Genomic DNA, 19,616 nt, shown 5'->3' with positions numbered 1-19,616 from the left:
CTTAGGGACCTGCACCCCATTCTCAGTGCCTGAGTCATGCGCGCGACCCATAGCCACCTCTTAAAGAGGTGCGTGCAAGACGGGCACTCCCAGCCCAGGCCAGTGGCAAAATCTCAGTGTGCGATCGCTGCTTGGAACCTCTCTGGCAGTCAGGAGTCCCAGAAAGCTGCCACTGCCTTGGCATTGGGTAGAAGCAAAAGATCCTGCGCCCCAGGGTCTGCAACTTGAACCTACTCTGCCAGCGGCCAAGGGGGAACTTATTTAGGCTCTGCACCCAGACTGAGTCTTCTCTCTGAGAGGGAGATCAGGGTGCGGTTTGTTTTCCTCTAAAACTACAAAAACCATCAAAGGCGGTCAAGGTGAGAGAAAAAAAAAGGTGAACAAGCATAAAAACCGCCAGAGAACAAAAGCCTGAAAAAAACCAGTTTCCTCAGATCCCACCCCGTTGAGAGGGCGGGAAACATCATTGACTGACAACCCACGTGGCAGGCTCCTCCCCCAGAATACAAACCAAGAATGAAAAAAAAAAGAGGAAAAAAAAGAACTACAAGAGAACAACCACTACTTCATAGGAAAACTTGTATTATTCACTTGTTCCCACTATTCCAGTTCATTGTTTTATTTACACATAGGTAATATTTTAACCTATTTACCATCACAAGGAGCTGTACAGTACATCAAATTCCATAATACCTTTCTAACCTGAACTTTTTGATACATACACCCATGTTTTTCTTTTGCATTTTTATTTTTTGAATTCCTTTTTTTAAAATTTTAGTTTAGTTTAGTCTAGTTTATTCCTTTTTATTTTTATCCTCTAATATTCATATAGAGTTAAACTTCAAAGTAATCCCCTTACCCCTATACGTAAAACAATTTTTAAACACTTTAACTTAGGAAAGTAGAGTCCTTTAACAAAGATATTCAGATACATCCAGGAAGAATCAAAACAACCTTCCTCGCACACACTGAGAATTTATAAGAACTCTCCCATCTTCTTCTTCCACCAATGTTTCTGTGTTTTTGTGTTTCTCCTGATAGCATATATCTTACACTTGGGGTTCTTTTTGACGAGGTTCTTTCTTTAATTTGCATATATATATATATTTTCTCTTGTTATATACTTGTATCAGTCTTTTTATCTCTTTTTGTTTGTCTACTTCATAAATCTTACCTTGGGGCCCATCTGGGCTGAACCTTCTTTTTCATCTTCCCTTTCTTTCCTGTCTCTCTCTCTCTCTCTCTTTTTTTCTTTTCTTTTGTCTCTCATTTGGGTGGGGAATCCTGATTGCTCAGAAGTGTTCCAGGGTGCACCTTGACTGCACCAGAGTTGATACATCAGGCTATATCTGTTCAGTCATCTCCCACCAAAATGACTAGGAGGAGGAATGCCCAACAGAAGAAAAATACAGAGGATGGACCTTCTGCAGCAGAGCAAATGGCTATCAACATAGACAATATGTCGGAAAGAGAATTCAGCATAACAATTATCCAGGCAATAGCTAGGTTGGAGAAAGCCATGGATGACCAAATGGAATTAATTAGGGCCGAACTGAAAGCGACCAGACAGGATGTTCACAATGTTAGGGTGGAGCTTAAAGCTACCAGGGAGGAGGTTCACAATGCTCTCAATGAGTTCCAATCTAATCTAAACTCTCTCAAAGCTAGGGTAACTGAGAAAAAGATAGAATTAGTTATCTGGAAGACAAACAGATAGAGAGAAAGGATCAGGAGGAAGCCTGGAACAAACAGCTTAGATCCCACGAAAGCAGAATCAGGGAAATAAATGATGCCATGAAGCGTTCCAATGTCAGAATTACTGGAATCCCTGAAGGGGAGGAGAAAGAAAGAAGTCTAGAAGATAGAGTGGAACAAGTCCTTCATGAAAATTTTCCCAATCTCGCGAATGGAACCATCATTCATGTACTAGAGTCTGAAGGGTCTCCACCCAAGATTCTACATTCCAAAAAAATATCATGAAACCTGATAGTCAAATTGAGGAATTATAATTGTAGGTATAATCTCTTGAAAGCCGCCAGGGCAAAGAGGCTCCTTACTTACAGAGGGAAGCCCATCAGAATAATGTCAGACATGTCCACAGAGACCTGGCAAGCCAGAAGAGGCTGGCAAGATATATTCAGGGCACTAAATGAGAAGAACATGCAGCCAAGAATACTTTATCCAGCAAGACTGACATTCAAAATGGATGGAGAGATAAAGAGTTTCCAAGACCGGCAAGGCTTAAAAGACTATGCCACCACCAAGCCGACACTGCAGGAAATATTAAGGGGGGTTCTATAAAAGAGGAAAAATCCCAAGAATAGCATTGAACAGAAATATAGAGACAGTCTACAGAAAGAGAGACTTCAAAGGTAACTCGATGTCAATAAAAACGTATCTATCAATAATCACTCTCAATGTGAATGACCTAAATGCACCCATAAAATGGCACAAGGTTGCATATTGGATAAAACGACAGGACCCATCCATATGTTGTCTTAAAGAGACCCATTTTGAACCTAAAGATACACGTAGACTGAAAGTGAAGGGATAGAGAAGCATCTTTCATGCCATTGGGCCTCAAAAGAAGGCTGGGGTAGTGATTCTCATATCAGATAAATTGGACTTCAAACTAAAGACTGTAGTCAGAGATACATAAGGACACTACATAATCCTTAAAAGGACTATCCACCAAGATGATCTAACAATTGTAAAAATCTATGCACCCAATATGGGAGCAGCCAATTACTTAAGAATACTGTTAATCAAGAAAAAGAGTAATATCGATATGAATACATTAATAGTAGGAGATCTTAACAAACCTGTCTCAAAATAGACAGATCTTCGAAGCAGAAAATCAATAAAGAAACAAGAGCATTGAATGACACATTGGACCAGATGGACCTCATAGATATATACAGAACATTCCACCCTAAAACAGCAGAATACTCATTCTTCTCAAGTGCACATGGAACCTTCTCCAGAATAGACCACATACTGGGTCACAAATCAGGACTCAACTGATACCAAAAGTTTGAGATGATTCCCTGCATATTCTCAGATCACAATGCTTTGAAACTGGAGCTCAATCACAAGGAAAAGTTCCGAAGGAACTCAAAACCTGGAAGCTAAAGACCACCTTGCTTAAGAATGCTTGGATCAACCAGGAGATCAAAGAAGAACTGAAACAATTCATGGAAACCAATGAGAATGAAGACACTTCGGTACAAAACCTATGCGATACAGCAAAGGCGGTCCTAAGGGGAAAATACATAGCCATCCAAGCTTCCCTCAAAAAAATTGAAAAATCCAGAACATACCAGCTGTCTCTACACCTTAAAGAACTGGAGAATCAACAACAATCAAACCAACTCCACACATAAGAGGGGAAATCATCAAGATTAGAGCTGAGATCAATGAGGTAGAAACCAGAGATACAGTAGAACATATCAATGAAACTAGAAGCTGGTTTTCTGAAAGAATCAATAAGATCGATAAGCCACTGAAAACATTAATCCAAAAGAAAAGAGAGAAATCCCAAATTCATAAAATTATGAATGAAAAGGGAGAAATTCTTTATATGGAAAACCCAAAAGACTCCACCCCCAAACTACTAGAACTCATACAGCAATTCAGCAGCGTGGCAGGATAAAAAGTCAATGTGCAGAAATCAGTGGCTTTCTTATACACTAACAATGAAAATACAGAAAGGGAAATTAGAGAATCAATTCCATTTACTATAGCACCAAGAACCATAAGATACCTGGGAATAAACCTAACCAAAGAAGTTAAGGATCTGTACTTGAGGAACTACAGAACACTCATGAAAGAAATTGAGGAAGACACAAATAGATGGAAGACCATTCCATGCTCTTGGATCAGAAGAATAAACATTGTTAAAATGTCTATACTGCCTAGAGCAATCTATACTTCTAATGTCATTCCGATCAAAATTCCACCGGCATTCTTCAAAGAGCTGGAGCAAATAATCCTAAAATTTGTTTGGAATCAGAAGAGACCCCCAATTCTCTAAGGAAATGTTGAAAAACAAAGATAAACTGGCGGCATTACGTTACCTGATTTCAAGCTTTATTACAAAGCTGTGATCACCAAGACAGCATGGTACTGGCATAAAAACAGACACATAGACCAGCGGAACAGAGTAGAGAGCCCAGATATAGACCCTCTACTCTATGGTCAATTAATCTTCGACAAAACAGGAAAAAATATACAGTGGAAAAAAGACAATCTCTTCAATAAATGGTGCTGGGAAAACTGGACAGCTATATGTAGAAGAATGAAACTCGACCATTCTCTTACACTGTACACAAAGATAAACTCAAAATGGATAAAGACCTAGTGTGAGACAGGAATCCATCAGAATCCTAGAGGAGAACATAGGCAGTAATCTCTTCGATATCAGCCACAGAAACTTCTTTCAAGATATGTCTCCAAAGGCAAAGGAAAGCAAAGTGAAAATAAACTTTTGGGACTTCATCAAAATCAAAAGCTTCTGCACAGAAAAGGAAACAGTCAAAAAAAAAAAAAAAACAAAACAAAGCGGCAACCCACGGAATGGGTAAAGATATTTGCAAATGACAGTACAGACGAATGGTTGATATTCAGGATCTATAATGAACTCCTCACATTCAACACACACGAAACAGGCATACATATCAAAAATGGGCCGAAGATATGAACAGACACTTCTGCAATCAAGAAATACAATAGGCTATCAGACACATGAAAAATGTTCATCATCACTAGCCCTTAGGGAGATTCTAATTAAAACCACATTGAGATATCACCTTACACCAGTTAGAATGGCCAAAATTAGCAAGACAGGAAACAGCATGTGTTGGAGAGGATGCGGAGAAAGGGGAACCCTCTTCCACTGTTGATGGGAATGCTAGTTGGTGCAGCGTCTTTGGAGAACAGTGTGGAGATTCCGCAAGAAATTAAAAATAGAACTTCCCTGTGACCCTGCAATTGCACTCCTGGGTATTTACCCCAAATATACAGATGTCGTGAAAAGAAGGGCCATCTGTACCCCAATGTTTATAGCAGCAATGTCCATGGTCGCCAAACTATGGAAAGAACCAAGATGCCCTTCAACGGACGAATGGATAAGGAAGATGTGGTCCATATACAGTATGGAGTATTATGCCTCCATCAGAAAGGATGAATACCCAACTTTTGTAGCAACATGGACGGGACTGGAAGAGATTATGCTGAATGAAATAAGTCATGCAGAGAGAGTCAGTTATCATATGGTTTCACTTATTTGTGGAGCATAACAAATATCATGGAGGACAAGGGGCATTAGAGAGGAGAAGTGAGTTAGGGTAAATTGGAAGGGGAGGTGAATCATGAGAGACTATGGACTCTGAGAAACAATCTGTGGGGTTTGAAGTGGCGGGGGGTGGGATGTTGAGGTACCAGGTGGTGGGTATTATACAGGGTGCGGATTGCATGGAGCACTGGGTATGGTGAAAAAATAATGAATACTGTTTTTCTGAAAATAAATAAGTTGAAAAAATAATAAAAAAAGATTCTCCTTCTTTTGCTCCCTCTGCCCATCCTGTACTAATGCACATGCATATCTGCTCGCTTTCTCTCTTTCAGAAAAATACTATATTTCACTATGTTAGTAGAATATAATTAGTTTGGTGACCATGATAGAAGTGCAGTCCTGGTTCCTGGCTACCCACTATATCAATAAATTGTTTGATTATACATTCATATTACTAGAACTTTCAATTTTTAGCACCTCAATTTTTTAATTTAGTCTCTGTTCCTGTCATTTTGTTCTTGTTCCTTCACATTTTCCATCACCTGTGAGTGCCTTTCTATCATCTCTTGACACTTTTACCTATCAGTTGATTTCAAGTTTTAATTTATATATGTATATTTTTTATTAAATTGATTTATTTTGTTTTCAGAAAAACAGCATTCATTATTTTTTCACCACACCCAGTGCTCCATGCATTCCGTGCCCTCTATTATATCCACCACCTGGTACCCCAAACTCCCACCCCCCACCACTTCAAACCTCTCAGATTGTTTTTCAGAGTCCATAGTCTCTCATGTTTCACCTCCCCTTCCAATTTAGCCCAACTCCCTTCTCCTCTCTAACACCCCTTGTCCTCCATGATATTTGTTATGCTCCACAAATAAGTGAAACCATATGATACTTGACTCTCTCTTCTTGACTTATTTCACTCAGCATAATCTCTTCCAGTCCCGTCCATGTTGCTACAAAAGTTGGGTATTCATCCTTTCTGATGGAAGCATAATACTCCATAGTGTATATGGACCACATCTTCCTTATCCATTTGTCCGTTGAAGGGCATCTTGGTTCTTTCCATAATTTGGCGACCGTGGCCATTGCTGCTATAAACATTGGGGTACAGATGGCCCTTCTTTTCACGACATCTGTATCTTTGGGGTAAATACCCAGGAGTGCAATTGCAGGGTCATAGGGAAGCTCTATTTTTAATTTCTTGACGAATCTCCACACGTTTTCCAAAGAGGCTGCACCAACTTGCATTCCCACCAACAGTGGAAGAGGTTTCCCCTTTCTCCACATCCTCTCCAAAACACGTTGTTTCCTGTTTTATTAATTTTGGCCATTCTAACTGGTGTAAGGTGATATCTCAATGTGGTTTTAATTTCAATCTCCTTGAGGGCTAGTGATGATGACCATTTTTTCATGTGTCTGATAGCCATTTGTATGTTTTGATTGGAGAAGTGTCTGTTCATATCTTCTGACCATTTTTTGCCATCCATATGTTGTCTACAAGAGACCCATTTTGAACCTAAAGATACACCCAGACTTAAAGTGAAGGGATGGAGAAGCATCTTTCATGCCAATGGGCCTTAAAAGAAGGCTGGGGTAGCGATTCTCATATCACATATATTAGACTTTAAGCTAAAGACTGTAGTCAGAGATACAGGACACTACATCATTCTTAAAGGGACTATCCACCAAGATGATCTAACATTTGTAAATATCTATTCTCCCAATATGGGAGCAGCCAATTACTTATGAAAACTGTTAATCAAGATAAAGAGTCACATTGATATGAATACATTAATCGTAGGAGATCTTAACACGCCTATCTCAGAAATAGACAGATCTTCGAAGCAGAAAATCAATAAAGATACAAGAGCATTGAATGACACATTGGAACAGAAGGACCTCATAGATATATACAGAACATTCTACCCTAAAACAACAGAATACTCATTCTTCTCAAGTGCACACGGAACATTCTCCAGAATAGACCACATACTGGGTCCCAAATTAGGACTCAACCGATACCAAAAGACTGAGGTAATTTATATTTTTTATGCAGGTCATTTTCTTTGACTAAAGTTTGCAGTTAAAAATATTCTTTAGGTCTTTGTTATGGTTATATTTTACTCTTTCTACTTTGTATGAGTTTTCATATGCCTATTATTTTATTTGAAGTGTAGTTCAATATTTATTTTATATGGGGTATTTGATTAGATAAGTTCAATAGAAATAAATTATAATTATATCATTTTTATGATATTGCTGTCTATTTAACTTTGAATTGACCACTGTGTGCCATGTGTTCATTTCCAATTGTGTCCTTGCATTATTAAATTAAATTGAAGTGGCAGGGGGGGTGGGAGTTTGGGGTACCAGGTGGTGAGTATTATAGAGGGCATGGAGTGCATGGAGCACCGTGTGTGTTGAAAAAAATAATTTATACTGTTTTTCTGAAAATAAATAAATTGAAAAAATTAAAAAAAATTAAATTATCTAAGAAGAAGATGTTTCTCGTGTGTGTGTGTGTGTGTGTGTGTATTTGCACTCTCTGAAGGATTTAAAGGAATATTGTTAATAGCAAACTAATGACATTCTAAGAAGTGAAAAAAGTGTCAAAGAAATACAATACGCAGACTAGATCCTTACTCACTATTTTTGGTGGCGTGTTGCCAAGGGTAGAATCAAAGTGGCTAAACTCTGATTACAGAAGTAGAAGAATCAGATGTTTTAACTCAAGCAAATCACTCTGTTTTTGTGATTTCTACCTGCCATTTATCATCTTGATCATGTCCCCAGAGGAGATCTAGCTTAAAGTTGGTGGATTATAGGTGACTCTCTCCAATTTCACAAACCATGAGAGCAATCCATGGCAGGGAGACATAAGCGACGTAACTCCTGACCTTCATCCTTTTCTATTTAACTCTGAAGGACTTCAACTTCCCTGTAGAAAGGTTTTTATGGAGATGACATGGGAAGGATAGTACCCCTGGAGAGAAACCTGGGAGACAGTGCAGAGAGGATGTATAATAATAGGGATTTTGATGCCTCAGGGGACTTCAAATTCCCAGGAATCATTAGCATGTAAATTGGAAGCTTCAGAAGCAGAAGTCAAGTGGGAAATTAATCATACTTCTGTGTTTTGGCATAACTATAACAATCATGACTATAACTATATATAAAACAATAAGTATAACATCTTAAACCATATGTATATTTCTGTCTACCTATGACACAAATGATGCAATCTGAGGGTTTTTGTTGTTGTTGTTGTTGTTCTGTTTTGTCTTGTGATGATAGGAAATGCCCTTATAACTTCCTTTTAGCCAAAAATATGAAATTATTTCATAATTTCTACAAAATCCAATAAACCATTTAGTTCTCTCTTCTCCAAGTAGTATTTTATTATCACAGCCAAACAACACATAACCATCCCCATACCCAAAGCTACAGCACAACAATGTTTCACTTCTCTTCCCTTTTATTACAAAACCAGTAGAATGAGGGCTCAAATGGCATCTGGAGTTCTTCCATGGAGTAGCTTATGGGAAATGACATAGCAGTCTATTTTCATAGACTGTAGTAAAGAAAATTAATTACTGAGTTTAATTTCTTCTGGAAAAGACATGACTAAATATTTAACTCCAAAATCTCAGGAGTAAATTTGAATTAGCAACCTATCCTGTTAGGTATTAAATTTTATTATGCAAATATATTCCTAATTTTCTTACAGTGCTTGTGAAAACAAGACTAATGTTTTTGATAATGTGGCATATCCATCAACCTAGTAAATTCACACAAATATAAACAAATCATTTCTTAAATAAAACTAAACAGAAGAATCCCTCAAAATCTTCATTGTGTTAGTCTTATGCTTTCAAGCAAATAAAAGATATACTATGCCTTCTTCCATCTCTTCCTACAAAAGAAAGGTTTTACTTTAAGTGATGGAACACACAAGGAATACACAAATTATTTGATGGAGACAAAGGGAAGCCAGAATATTTTAATGAGTCCCACTGCTTGCAGTTCTGACCAGGAGCATGCCCATTCAAGTTTCTAAACTTGCTCAGCATATTCTCTCCTTAAAGAAAGAATCTTAACTTACTCTCCCCATACAGGATCACACATAGCAGGCCACCCTTATATCTGTTGGCTAAAGTTCTCACAATGAGATATAATTGATTATTTTATTTAATTTAAACAAATATTACAAATCTTTCCACCTTTTCTCATGTAAATGATCTATTCCATTTTATTCTCCTTGGTAGATTTGATAGCAAAGAACTACAGCATAATTTGGAAAATCCAAAGTCCATCTCCATTTCTACAGAAATTAGGGTATAGAAAAATGGTAGCAATATTAATAAAATATATTAAGATTGGGAGGTTGGTTGAACTTGGTGGTGGGTATTATGGAGGGCACATATTGCATGGAGCACTGGGTGTGGTACATAAACAATAATTTCTGGAACACTGAAAATAATTAAATAAAAATTTATAAAAGATCAAATCATAGATAAAATAAATATTAATATCAATAGGAAATCATCAGAATATGCAAAAATGGAGAATTGAATTTTACAAAAGAAAGGATTCAAAAATGAAAATATAACAAAAATGAAAATATAACACCTAGGCGGTTCAGTTGGTTAAGCATCTGCTACAGCTCAGGTCATGACCTGATGGTCCTGGGATTGAGCCCTGCATTGGGCTCCCTTCTCAGTGGGAAATCTGATTCTCCCCCTCCTTTTGCCCCTCCCCTGCTTTGCTCTCTCTCTCTTTCTCAAATAAATAAATTAAAAATCTTTAAAAAATTAAAATAAAATGAAAAGTAAATAAATAAAAGCACATTAAAAAGAAAAGAGGCAGACACCTAACTGACTGAGCCACCCAGGTGTCCGTCTTTCTGTATTTGTTAATGATTTTTCTGTAATAGCATTCTTTGATTCCCATCTCTATCTTTTGTGTGTGTACAATAGGTTTTAGCTTTGTGGTTACCATAAGACTTGCATAAAACATATTATAGAAAAAACAATCTACTGTAAACTGATAACAACTTGCCTTCAATTGCATATTAAAACTCTATCTTTAAAAAAAAAGTAAAATGAAAAGTAAACCAACCTGTACAATGATGGTGGAGAATGTATTATTTTGTTATTTTAGTACAGAGAGAAATGAGATTCTCATATTAGTTATGATAAACATATTTTTCCTAAAGTCATGCCTTGCTTGCAAGAAATTTAGAAAACACATATTGAACATCTTTTATATGCCCCGATGTATGATATAACTTAACAGCCATCTTGCATAGAGCCTTTGACACATCTGTGTCTGGTTGGGGAGAGTTGATCTGCTCCAATACGAACTGGTTTTCCCCATTTCAGGTGCAAAACTGTTGTCAGTGAACTCCAATCTCCACCTTTACCTGTTGTCTTGGGTCTTCTATGACTCTCAACTTCTTCCTTCATTATTTACAATTTATTTTTAGGGAAGTATATACTCTTTTAAAAAGTTTTCTGAGAGATCAAATTATTGAGACAGAAGATAGATTTGTTTTAACCCTCTCTATGAATGAAGTTGAGGGTAACTATAATATTTTGAAAATTGCTCAATTTTCTTTTGGTTTGTTATTGAGAAGTTGAAAGTCATTCTGGTTTATGACACTTTTTTTTTTTTTTACTTCAGAGAAACTTGTGAACTTGTTATATGTTTTGAGCATACCAAATACTATAATACTTTCATCAACTCACCTGAAGTGTTTCAGGAAATCCTTTAATGTGATCACACAAGACTTTTGGCTAGAAGAAATGTTCTTAATTTATTTCATTAATTATAACTTTCCTCTACTTTCTCTGTTCTCAAATTATAAAACTGCTATTACTCAGTGTTGGATTTCCTATACTAAATTTCTATTTTTAAAATTTCATTATTTTGTGTTTTTATATTATGATCCTAAATATTTCCTCATTTTGATCATTTAACTCTTGTATTGACATTTTTAAAATTGATCATCACATTTTTAAAAGATTTATTTATTTATTTAATTGACACAGAGAGAGAGAGATATTGCAAGTAGGCAGAGAGGCAGGCAGAGAAAGGTGGGGAAAAGCAGGCTCCCCACTGAGCAGAGAGCCTGATGAGAGACTCCATCCCAGGACACTGAGATCATGATCTGAGCCGAAGGCAGAGGCTTAACCCACTGAGCCACCCAGGCTCCCCTGATCATCACATTTTTAACTAGCAAGAATATGTATTGATTATGAATTAATAATTCAATTATCCTATTATTTCCCTTTATATTTTCTTTGATATGTCTGCAATTCATTTCTCTAAGATTCATTTTTCTTCTTGCTCCATATACATTTCTTCACAGTTTCACTATTTTGATTATTTGGGTTTATATTCTTCATGAAAATGAATCTCTTCAAATATCTAATAATCTTTCTCTGTTCATTAGATGTATATCCCAAGGAATTTCTCAATTAGAATAGATGATAATTCTAACTCTATGAGAGAGGACATATATTTATTTGCCCCTGCTGTTTTCCTGTGATGGTCATGGTGTATGATAACACAGTGTAAAACATTAAAAACAAGAGAAATAGGGATTAAAACTTGACAGTATACAGATATTATGATGGGTGCTTTTTCTTTTTTTTTTCTTTTACAGATTTCATTTATTTATGTGAGATAGAGCAAGACAAAGAGCATAAGTAGAATAGAGAGGGATAGGGAGAGGGATAAGCAGGCTACCCACTGAGCAGGGAGCTGGACTCAGGGCTAGATCCCAAGGACCCAGGGATCATGACATGAGCCAAAGGCAGACACTTAATGAACTGAGCCACCCAGGCACCCCCAGTGCTTTTTCTTAATAGTTCTCAATTTTGTCTTGGGTAGCTTAAGAAGGGACAAGAGAGGTAGAAGGTTCTTTGTTTCTTCTGCTGCAGTAAATGTCACAATGAATGGCAGCAAAGACAAACACTAATCATGGTGTTGGAATGGATTCTAGTAGGACAAGTCACTGCTTCCCACCAATTCCAAGTCTTGCATCGATTTCTAATGTTTTATTAAGGAAACATAAGTAAAGCACTTAAGGATGTACTGGAACAAGTAACCATTTCCTGGATGTTGGTTTCTGCTGTCAATACTTGTAGCTAATTGTTCCTTCTCTCCTTTCTGTGGCTCTATAGCAGGAAATGTGTCTCATTCTCCAGAATGCTGATTTTCCCATTTGTCTCTCTTTCTCTACTTTCTCCTTAAAAGAACATCCTCCCTTATTTCTTCATATACTTTTCTTCCTTATTGCCCATACCCTTTACATTAGCAGTTAAACATATGTTTGTGTCAGTTACTCTGCATTTACTGATTCTGTTACTACTTCATTCATCCATTTACAAATATTCATGAGAATTTAATGTCTGCCAGCCTCTCAAGATACAAAATGAACAAACTCTACTTTTGTGGAATTTACACATTGGAAGTTTTTAATTTTCCTTTTTAGCAGCAAGAACTGTGTTTTTATTGATAACTACTTCTAGTAGTTTTATTTTATTGTCAGGATCTATTTCTTTTGTTGATTATTTGAATTAAAATGTGAATTTGGTCACAAAGGTATCTCTCAATACTTTTCTTTTTATGAAATTCTATTGACTCCATCATCTGTCCACTCTTAATTATGTTCTCAAAGTACTTCAGCCTCAATACCATCTATTGACGGTTTAAAAAACAAAATCTATTAGGAGAGAGCTCATTCCTTCCATCTCTAACTCTGGACTTTTTATAACTCCCTTTCTATCTTAAAAAAAAGGAGTCTTGTCAACTATGAAGTCTCAAGAGCATAGAAATCTTGTTTCTTCCCTTACACTTTTTTAAAACTGCTTTGACAGAGGGATTTAATACCTTGAGATTGTCACCAGTGATCCATTGGAAATTTTGGAGCTCTCCTTAATGACTTTCTGACATACTGGACACATGAATGCTGCTTCCTTTTGGAAATTTTCCTTGGTCACATTAGCTGTTCTGAACCTCCTTTTAAGTCACTTTTTTGTTTTTGTTTGTTTGTTTGTCTTTTTCCCTCTCATCAAATCTTTTGCCTCAGCTAACCACATCAGTATTTGTTCTTCCTATAAATATTCCTTTGGCTTAATTAACTAGATAGTTTTAACCAGTATTTTAAAAAGCAGTTCCCAAATAAAAGTCTGTCATAGACCCTATGTAGAAGTTTGCACTGTTATACAAATGAGTCTCCAAAAGGAACTCTGACTCAAGATGTTCAAATAATACTCAGAATTTGCAACCGTTTGGCACCAGATTGGCTCATTCAATACAACAAGTGACTCTTAATCTTGGGGTAATAAGGCCAAGACCATGTTTACTTTATTTTTTTATTTTTTATTTTTTTCAATTTATTTATTTTTAGAAAAACAGTATTCATTATTTTTTCACCACACCCAGTGCTCCATGCAAGCCGTGCCCTCTATAATACCCACCACCTGGTACCCCAACCTCCCACCCCCCCGCCACTTCAAACCCCTCAGATTGTTTTTCAGAGTCGATAGTTTCTAGTGGTTCACCTCCCCATCCAATTTACCCCAACCCCCTTCTCCTCTCTAACACCCCTTGTCCTCCATGATATTTGTTATGCTCCACAAATAAGTGAAACCATATGATAATTGACTCTCTCTGCTTGACTTATTTCACTCAGCATAATCTCTTCCAGTCCCGTCCATGTTGCTACAAAAGTTGGGTATTCATCCTTTCTGATGGAGGCATAATGCTCCATAGTGTATATGGACCACATCTTCCTTATCCATTTGTCCGTTGAAGAGCATCTTGGTTCTTTCCATAGTTTGGCGACCGTGGCCATTGCTGCTATAAACATTGGGGTACAGATGGCCCTTCTTTTCACGACATCTGTGTCTTTGGGGTAAATACCCAGGAGTGCAATTGCAGGGTCATAGGGAAGCTCTATTTTTAATTTCTTGAGGAATCTCCACAGAGTTTTACTTTAAAAAATGCACCCCCTGAAATTTTGCAACCTGCATGGAGATAACCTGACCCCAGTTTCTTTCATCTAACAGTCTTGCATCTATAATCATCTTGCTTACTTACATTGCATATCTATGTGCATGTGTTTTCAATTTTATCTAATTGCAAAGAACTTAACACTCATATTAGTTTCTGTAACTGTTACTAAATCCAACATTTTGCTTCTTGTTACTCAAAAGGCCAATACTCAAGAGATGATTATTGATTGAAAAGGAATATGAAGTTTACTTTTGGGACAACCACCTGGGGAGAAGGTAGATGCTTGCCCTAAAGCCAGATTTATGGTTTCTGTCTAACCAAGAGGGTTTTAAAGGGATGGAGGCTAGTCATCAGTGAGGGGGCACAGTGATTTATAATAATTCCTGATTATGTGTACCTTTAAGGTGACTATTTACAACTTTCAATGTGTGAATGTTGTGCAGGAGGTCTAATTTATGTTCTGTGACATCCAGAGGATTTCTATTCTCGAGTGCAAGATTTATAGGTACACAAGATGGTTAGTAAATGAATCATATAAACTTAAGAATACCTACTAAAGCTCACAATGCTGGCTAGAATGATCAAGACCACTTCAAAACCCTAGTCTTTGAAAGAATAGGAAACACAGAGTAGATGCTCTCTACACTTGTTCTAATGATGAGTGAATCAGTAGATGGAAGATGAATTTGTGGTTCCCTTGGCAAACGTGCAATGAAACAAAGAAGGTTGATTGGTCTGATAGTGGGGAACCAATCCAGTGATTATGACATCTGCTTTCCCAAGATCTTGTGGAACAAAACACAGTGAAGTGCAACTTCCTGGTTTATGTCTCATTTTACTTCTGCAAATGCTTGTGTCTTTTGTGGGTAGGAGGTCTTTGACATTGATCATAAGGAAAGAGAAAAGCTATAAATATTAGTGCCAAAGAGAAGATTGTAGCTACAATAATTCTGTTGTAGTAACTCAACAGAGATTTTTTTTAAGATAGATTTTTTTTTGAAAAGTGACTTCCCCCAAGCAATATTTAGAATAAACAATTGGGAAAGATGGATGGAATTAAGAAGGATGAGCTTATAATAATCAGATTTTGGAATAAAGAATTGCAAACTACTTTAGTTTTGCAAACTAGAAAAATAGCTGTGACAAAGATAGAATTTAAATGAGCCCACAAGAAGTGGAAAGTTTGATGTGAACAATACTGAGTCAATTGATCTGTAAGTTTTGTGGTTATTGAATACAAAATATGTAAAAAAAACCCAAAGGAAGGACAAGATGGCGGGGAAGTAGGAGGAAGCGCCCTTTCAACCTGGACCCTAAAGTGAGCTGATTACCTTCCAAAGAACTCCGTGATCACCCACGAAATCAGCCTGAGGTCAGAATTATACACGTCTGGATCTCTACTGGAGCAGAAGACGCCAGTGGGCAGGTAAAGCAGAGGGGGAAAGTCGGACTGATATCGGAAGATAAAAAAAGGGGGGAGGGAGCCACTAGAGGCGACCCATTGGAAAGTAATATCCCAATAAGAGAATGCCCTGTGCCTCTGGTTAATGCTGGGGACCAGCATTAACTCGGGAGTCTGGTAGAAAGCACTCAAAAAGAACAAAGGATCACCGGGGAGAAATTGCGGGAATTGGGGAGTTAGGGTCGGGGCTTAAGTCGCCAGATGCAGGAGAGCCACCCCTGACACAGAGCCAGAGAGAGTGCAGCGGAGAAACCAGGTCTTGGTCCCTGAACCACCAGCACGCCCGAGAGTGCATGGCACCCGGCTCCCGTGAGGGGCTGGGAGCTTTGTGAGCCAGCAGAAGCACAGCCTTTTTGCAGTCCCCATGTGAGTGCCCTGCCCTGCCATCAGAGTCTGAGTCTTGCCCAGCACCCTCCCCTGAGAGAGGTGCATACAGGCGCCAGCCAAAAGCTCTTGGACCGGAAAGACCAGGCATGCCCAGCCTGGGCCAGTGGGAAAATCTCAGTGTGAAATCCCTGGTTGGAAAGTCTCTGGCAGTCTGGAGCTACCCAGACAGCCGCCGCTGCCATGGTTTTGGGTACAAGCAAAAAATCCCGAGTTCCCAGGGACCGTGACTGGGAACCTGCTCTGCCAGCAGCTAAGCCGGTATTTATTTGGGCTCTGCAGCCAGACTGAGGCTTCTCTCTGAGAGGGAGGTCAGGGTGCAGTTTGCTTTCCTCTAAACCTACAAAAACCATCAAAAAGGACAAGACGAGAGAGAAAAACAAAAGTGAACAAATATAAAAACCTCCAGAGAACAAAAGCCTGAAAAAACCAGTTTCCTCAGAGCCCACCCCCTTGAGGGGGGCAGGGGACTTAACTGAGAGAACATCATTGACTGAAAACCCACGTGGCAGGCCCCTCCTCCAGAAAACCAACCAAGAAAGAAAAAAAAAAAAAAGATGACAAGAGAACAACCACCACTACTTCATAGGACAATTTTTATTATTAATTTGATCCTATTATTCTGGTTCATTTTTTATATAGTTAATTTTTTATTATTATATAGATAATTTTTAACCTATTTACCATCACAGTGAGATGTCAAGTACATCAAATTCCATAATAACCTTCTAACCTGAACTTTTTGATACATACACCTGTGTTTTCCTATTCCATTTCTATTTTTTAAATTTCTTTTAAAAAATTTTAGTTTAGTTTAGTTTATTCCTTTTATTAATTTTTATTTTCTAATATTCATATAGAGTTAAATTTCAAGGTAATCACCTTTCCCCAATCAATGCCACCCCTATAGGTAAACCAATTCCTAATCCCCCCTTATCTTAGGAACATTGAGTCCCTTAACAAAGATATCAAGATACATCCAGGAAGAATCAAAACAACCTTCCTTACCCACACTGAGAATTTACAACCACTCTCCCATATTTTTCTGCCACCAGTATTTCTTCGTTTTTGTGTTTGTCCTGATAGTATATAAATCTTACACTCGGGGTTCTTTCTGATGAGGTTCTTCCTTTATTTGCATATATATATATATATATATATATGCAAATATATATATGTATGTATGTATTTTTTTCTCTTGTTATATACTTTTATCAATCTTTCTGTTTGTCTGTGTCTGTTTCTATACTTCATAAATCTTACCTTGGGGTCCATTTGGGCTAAACCTTCTCTTTTATCTCACCATTCTTTCCTGAATCTCTCCCTCTCTTTTTATCTTTTCCTTTTCTTTTTCCTCTCATTTGGGTGGGAAAACCCTGATTGTTCAGAAGCATTCCAGGGTGCTCTTGGAATGCACCACAGTCGATACACCCAGCTACAGCCGTTCAGCCATCTCTCACCAAAATGACTAGGAGGAGGAATGCCCAACCATAGAAAAATACAGAGGATGGACCTTCTGCAGCAGAGCTAATAGCTATCAACATAGACAATATATCAGAAAGAGAATTGAGGCTAACAATTATCCAAGCAGTAGCTAGGTTGGAGAAATCCATGGGTGATCAAATGGAATTGATGAGGGCCGAACTGAAAACGACCAAAGATCATGTTTTCAATATTAGGGAAGAGCTGAAAGCTACCAGGGATGAGCTTCACAATGCTCTCAATGAGTTCCAATCTAATCTAAATTCTTTCAGCGTTAGAGAAACTGAGACAGAAGATAGAATTAGTGATCTGGAGGACAAACAGATAGAGAAAAATGATTAGGAGGAAGCCTGGAACAAACAGCTTAGAAGCCACGAAAACAGAATCAGGGAAATAAATGATGCCATGAAACGTTTCAACGTCAGAATTATTGGAATTCATGAAGGGTAGGAGAAAGAAAGAAGTCTAGAAGATATAGTTGAACAAATTCTTCATGAAAAATTTCCAAATCTCGTGAATGGAACGAGTGTTCATGTACTAGAGGCCCAAAGATTTCCCCGCAAGATGACAGATACTCAAAAGACCTCGACACACAAAAGAGCAAGAATGAAGAATTAAAATTGTAGGCAGAACCTCTTGAAAGCAGCTAGGGCAAAGAAGATCCTTACGTGCAGAGGAAAGACCATCAGAATAAAGTCAGACCTGTCCACAGAGACTTGGCAAGCCAGAAGAGGCTGGCAAGATATATTCAGGGCACTGAATGAAAAGAGCATGCAGCCAAGAATACTTTATCCAGCAAGACTGACATTCAAAATGGAGGGAGAGATAAAGAGTTTCCAGGACTGGCAAGGCTTAAAAGACTATGCAACCACAAAGCTGATACAGCAGGAAATATTAAGCGGGTTTCTTTAAAGGAGTAAATAGCCCAAGAATAGCAGTGAACAGAAATATAGAGACAGTCTACAGAAAGAAAGGCTTCAAAGGTAAAATGATGTCAATAAAAATGTATCCATCAAAAATTACCCTCAATGTGAATGGCCTAAATGCACCCATAAAATGGCACAGGGTTGCAGATTGGATAAAACGACAGGACCCATCCATATGCTGTCTATAAGAGACCCATTTTGAACCTAAAATACACCCAGACTGAAAGTGAAGGGATGAAGAAGCATCTTTCATGCAAAGGGGCCTCAGAAGAAGGCTGGGTTAGCGATTCTCAGTCAGACAAATTAGATTTTAAACTAAAGACTGTAGTCAGAGATACAGAAGGACACTACATAATCCTTAAACGGACTATACACAAAGATGATCTAACAATTGTAAATATCTATGCCCCCAGTATGGGAGCAGCCAATTACATAAGAATACTGTTAATCAAGAAAAAGAGTAATATCGATATGAATACATTAATAGTAGGAGATCTTAACACACCTGACTCAAAATAGACAGATCTTCGAAGCAGAAAATCAATAAAGAAACAAGAGCATTGAATGACACATTGGACCAGATGGACCTCATAGATATATACAGAACATTCCACCTTAAAACAGCAGAATACTAATTCTTCTCAAGTGCACATGGAACCTTCTCAAGAATAGACCACATACTGGGTCACAAATTAGGACTCAACTGATACCAAAAGACTGAGATTATTCCCTGCATATTCTCAGGTCACAATGCTTGGAAACTGGAGCTCAACCACAAGGAAAAGTTCCAAAGGAACTCAAACACCTGGAAGCTAAAGACCACCTTGCTTAAGAATGCTTGGATCAACCAGGAGATCAAAGAAGAACTGAAACAATTCATGGAAACCAATGACAATGAAGACACTTCAGTCCATAACCTATGGGATACAGCAAAGGCTCTCCTAAGGGGGAAACACATAGCCATCCAAGCCTCCCTCAGAAACATTGAAAAATCCAGAACACAGCAGCAGTCTCTATAGAGAACTGTAGAGTCAAC

This window comes from Neovison vison, chromosome 1 (assembly GCF_020171115.1).
Source record: "Neovison vison isolate M4711 chromosome 1, ASM_NN_V1, whole genome shotgun sequence".
Classification (NCBI taxonomy): domain Eukaryota; kingdom Metazoa; phylum Chordata; class Mammalia; order Carnivora; family Mustelidae; genus Neogale; species Neogale vison.
The sequence above is the reverse complement of the archived record's forward strand: the minus strand, read 5'-3'. Positions refer to the sequence as shown.